This window comes from Myotis davidii, unplaced genomic scaffold (assembly GCF_000327345.1).
Source record: "Myotis davidii unplaced genomic scaffold, ASM32734v1 scaffold993, whole genome shotgun sequence".
Lineage (NCBI taxonomy): Eukaryota > Metazoa > Chordata > Mammalia > Chiroptera > Vespertilionidae > Myotis > Myotis davidii.
This window is the reverse complement of record NW_006285483.1, coordinates 68,122-73,539: the sequence shown is the minus strand read 5'-3', so window position 1 is coordinate 73,539 and position 5,418 is coordinate 68,122. Positions and strand designations below refer to the sequence as shown.

The 5,418-nt window shown below is 37.5% G+C and overlaps 1 protein-coding gene across 1 annotated transcript in view; it reads left to right on the top strand.

Annotated features, from left to right (window-relative positions):
* The window catches only part of LOC102752803 (breast carcinoma-amplified sequence 3), a 198,020-nt gene that overhangs the window by 143,858 nt on the left and 48,744 nt on the right, over positions 1 to 5,418 (top strand). The window lies entirely within an intron of this gene.

Sequence of the window (5,418 nt, the reverse complement as noted above, 5' to 3'; positions counted from 1 at the left end):
GAAGTGCCCGGACGAGGCCCAGCTGTGAAGCAGTGCAAGCTGCTGTGGGGCCTTGGGGCTTCTTTTGGATGGTCTGGGTCTCTCTGACCCAGCTGCAGTTTGTTAGGTAATTTTAGATCTCAAAGGGCCAGCCCATTCATATGCAAAAGCCTCTGCGCACAGCTTGGATGGGGCGGGGTCTCAGGGAATCAATAGGGCAGAGCAAACAGCTATGGCTGATCCTCAGTCCTACCCTAAGAGGCTCTGGGTCTCAGTGTCCCATCTCAGTGTGCCGCGGCAGTCGCTGCAAGCACCTCTGAGAGAAAGCCGCCCTTGAGTTCCGCCCGATGCCAGACAGTCCAGTTTCTCCCCCTATGAGTCTGGGTCCCCAGAGATTCGCCTAGAACTGGAGTCAGGGCCATCGGGAGCCTGAGACTCCCTCCCAATTGAAAAAGACACAGGCATCCTCAGTTGCCAGCCCTTTCCGAATGTGCCTCCGTACCTCTGCACTTTAGTTCCGCACCTCCTCTGAGTCTCAGTGTGCTTTTCTCTTTCCTTCTAGTTGTAGAATTTCCACTCAGCCAGCCTTCCTGTGGTTCTGGATGATGTCTGTTTTTTCTTTTAGTTGTATTTTTGAAGTCTGGGATTTGAGAATTTTTATCTAAGTTCTTTCTGCTTTGGTGTTTTCTTTCTCTTTAAGAGGGTTGATGTAGTTGGTATTTGAGTCATTAGGCATGTCTTTGGCTACAGAAGCAAAATCACATTTAACAATGCTTTTAAAAAAATCACGGTTTATTTTTCTGATTGTACAAGAAGGCTGCTGCCGGTTTTGGTACAATTGCTCAGCAGTGACATTTTTGCTCTTTCTCTCATGTATTGCCACTGCTCTGGACATCATTTCTCAATTCCAGGCAGTAAGGTGGGGGAGAAAGGGTAGCATCAGTGATGTTAATTCCTTTTATTGGGAAAGTGGATACTTTCCAGAATCCTGCTTTTGACTGACTGATTACAATGATGTCAACACTTACTGTAAGAGAGGCTGGGAAAACATTTTGATGGTGTCAGGTGAGGGAGTGAAGTTTGGAGATGGGTGTTTGATTTGCCATCCACTCAGTACATTTGTACGATCATCACCTCAGTCAAGATACTGAACATTTTCTCCATCCCAGAAAGTTTCCTCCTGCCCTCTCCAGTTAGATCTTCTGCTCTGCTCACACCCTGGACAATCATTGCTATTACTTCATGTTTTTATTTTTCAAATTATAGTTTACATTCAATGTTACATTAGTTTCAGGAGTTATTTCATTCTTTTAAAAAAAGAATCCTTTCTATAATCACTTAAGGCAGTGGTTCTCAACCTTCCTAATGCCGCAACCCTTTAATACAGTTCCTCATGTTGTGGTGACCCCCAGCCATAAAATTGTTTTCGTTGCTACTTCATAACTGTAATTTTGCTACTGTTATGAATAGTAATGTAAACATCTGATATGCTCTATGTGTTTTCCGATGGTTGTGACCCACAGGTTGAGAACTGCTGACTTAAGGTTTGATATGGATTTGGGGGAACTGCCATTTCTGGTCACTTTATTATATTTTTTAGCTCCATATTACAGTCTATACCACAGTCATTATCTAAGTGTTTTAAAATTGCAGATATCTCTGCCATGTCTCTTCCATCCCTCCATAGCTATTGAATTATAATATGGATTGCCTTTAGATTTTAGAATGTCAAAATAAACCTAAATTTTTATCGCTGATATCAGGTAATTGGGTTTTGGATGTATGTAGAGACTTGTAGGATGCTGATTTCTGCATCTTAGATGCTTATATATAGTGACGTTTAATTCTAGTGCTCAAAAGAGAGAACAAAATAACAGAAAAACAATAAAACACACAAAAAATAATTATAGTGCTCAAATATTCTTGTTTCATATGTAATTTGAATTTAACCGGTTTTGTGAGTTAATTATACAATTTATGTGTGGACAAAATGGTTCCGTGTGTGTTTGTCTGCTATATAATGTTGTTCTTTTGGATTATTATATCAGTGATATTTTAAAAAATTCAGATAATTCAGATGAGCATTAGAATCTATTTGATTACTAGCTTAGAGTCCCAAATAAGCAAAATATTATCTTCTACAAAAAGGATTCCATGTTTCTCACTAGTAGACCCATATTACAAAAAAAAGTATAATATTGCCTGACTTGGTCAATATTATTTGCCATGATATTTAGTAATGCAGAGCTAAATCAGAGATACAACTCTCTTATAGCTCTCCTGTTTTGTGATGAGAAAATCTTAACTAGAAATATTCCCAAATTGAGGCGTATAAATAATGCAGAGGATGCCATCTTCTTACTACTGGGTTGCCCTTATGTATAATCTATCTATTTATGTATTTATTTTAAATCTTTATTGTTGAAAGTATTACATATGCCTCCCTTTCCCCCCATTGACCACGTCTAGCCCACTCCTGTCCCCATTCCCACCCCCCCAGACCTTCACTACCCTATTGTCTGTATCCATGGGTTATTTGTATATGCATACAAGTTTTTTGGTTGATCTCTTCCCATCCACCCACCCGCCCCCGCCTTCTCTCTGAGATTTTTTGTTTTTAATGATCTATGAAAAACTACCCAACTTGTTTGATAATACCAACAGTTATATCATTTTGTATTTTATGGGTAGGTGACCTGTTATCTTCTGTAATGTTATTCAAAGGATTAAACTTGCTCTAGTCTATTGACAGTCAATGTATGTAGCAACTCTTCTCTGCTCATTAATGTCCCCTAAACGTGTCTTCAAGGTCATGGAGCAGACTCGGTGCTCTAATAGCAGTTTCCTAAGTAAGCATTTAGGGGGGATTCTGTCTTCCTGCCTTGATACTGATTGTTAGCACCACCTCATATCAGAAGTATTCTTAAAATGAAAGAGGGAAACTCCTTTTCATTGACAGATCAGGAAGTGGTTTTGATTATAAGTGTTTTGGAAAAAGGTTTTAGATAACATGCTTTAGTTTCACTGTGATGGGACATAAATTACTCAATAAGCCTAAAATGTTTTTCTCTCTATATTTGATTCTGGCTTGTGTTAAATGCATCCGATATTATGATATTAAATTTGTCTGTTACTGTGTTTCTTTTCTCTTGCTCTGCTATTTACACTTTTCTTTGTCCTGCTATTTCCTTTTCTCTGGCTTTCTATAAGTCAGGTTAGGTGAAAGTTTTCATAGGCAAAGTACAGAGTTAAAACAGTTGTGGAATGACTGTTTATTCATAATTCTAGGATTCCTGGGAGTTACAGTTATCAGCTCTCAAGAGATCCTTTAATTATAATGTTAACATGTTACTTTTGAAAGAAATTGAAATGGACAGACATGTGGTTGAATTGGGGTTTGTCCTTGTATTTTTGTCTAGCGATAGTCTAGCAATGGAGTATCTTGTCTTGATATAGCAGACTAAAATTTCTTTTTTAAAGGTTCGAGGTTCTTTTAGAGACTTGTACTTTGATGAATACGAATAGCATTGGTTTGTGGAGTATTTTTGGCATATTAGTCAAGATTCTAATGTGAACTTGGGCTTACTTGAAGATCTAATATATGAGAAAGTTGGCTTCATTGATTGCTAGAGGAATTTTACTTAGCTCATATTGTTGTAATGAAGCTAATATATTCCTATATGTATAAATACATGCATATATTTTTCCTGTTAAAATTCCACTCACAGACATTTTATATTCTACCATACTTTTACATTGTCTGGGGTCTTTTTTTCAGCACTGTTTGACAGTTGTTTTGTACGGTAGAAAATTATTATCATTATTATTATTAATTTTTCAATTATTTCTTAATACGTCCACCTCTTTCATCTGTCCCTCTGGATTAAATACAAATAGGTAGTTACAAAATAGTCATGGGGATGTAAATGACAGCATAGGGAGTATTATAATAACTGTATGATCCCAGGTAGGTACTGGAAATATTGGAGGGGACACTTTTTAAAGTATATGGTTGCCTAACTCTTCTGCTGTATACCTGAAAATAATACCAAATAAAATTGAAAATTCTTATAGTTTATCAGTAAGTCATTATAGAAAGTCTTAAGTATCTGTGACTTGTCCCCCTTTTAGGGATATGCTTAAAAATGTTTAAAACAGTATAGAATCTTACTTGGCTTTTTAAAAAGTATAACAGTATAGAAGTAAATGGAGGCATTTTGTTCAAGTTGCCACCATTAATCTGGTATCAAGATAAAACTAGTAAATTCAATTTGCTAACTTAATTATGCAAATTAGTGACTAACTTTTCATAGATCAAGTCTGTGGCCAGCCTTGATCTATGGAAAGTTTTTGTTAATAAGGTTGCTTTTGTTTTGTTTTGTTTTTTAATATAGCTGCAGTCATTGATTTACATGTTTTCTATGGCTACTTTGACACTAGCAAGGCAGAATTGAGTAGTTACAACAGCTAATCACTGCAGTACATTGTTTTTTCTCATTAGGGTGGTGTGCAGCATGTTACCTTGATACATTTACATTTAATAAAACACACGTATTTTCATTGATTTCAGAGAGGAAGTCGAAAGAAGAGAGAGAGAAACATCAATGATGAGAGAGAATCATTGATTGTCTGCCTCCTGCACACCCCTACTGGGGATGAAGCCTGCAACCAGGGCATGTGCATTGACCTGGAATTGAACCATGACCTCCTGGTTCACAGGTTGATGCTCAACCACTGAGCCACACTGGCGGGGCAGATTTGTATATTGTATTATGATTGCCATTGTAGCCATGTTTACCACATTACATAATTATAGTTCACTGTTATTGTCTATATTCATTATACTATGCATTAGACCCCTGGCTTATATACTACTTGTTACAAGTTTTATGCCCTTAAGTACTATCAGTCTTCTCATCACCCATCCCCTGGTAACTACCATTTTACCCTCTGTTTGTTACAGGCTTGATTATTTTTTTGCAGATTTCACATATAAGTGATATAACACAGTAGTTACCTTTTCTCTGATTTATCTTGCTTAGCATTCTCTGCTTACGGTTCATCCATGTCATAAATGGCAGGATTTCCTTTTTCTCAAGGCTGACTAATATTCCATGGTGTATATACTGCATCTTTTTATAAATCCATCCACTGATGGGCATTTGGGTTGTCAGAGTATTTTGAGGCCTTTTCTCCTGGCCACCCCACCTGGATCCCTAGCTATTAAGTCAGCTTCTACCTAGTTTTCCTTCAGCTATCCTTGTCCCCACTGCAAACCTGCTTCCTTATATTTGACTCCCAGAATCATCCTTCCAAAATTGAAATCTTGACTACATTATTTCTTAAAACCCAGGCACCTCCTGCTCTCTCTTGCTGACTCTCATGTTGTTTCTGACATACTGTACTAGTTGCCCGTCATTTCCATTTTATGTCTATGTA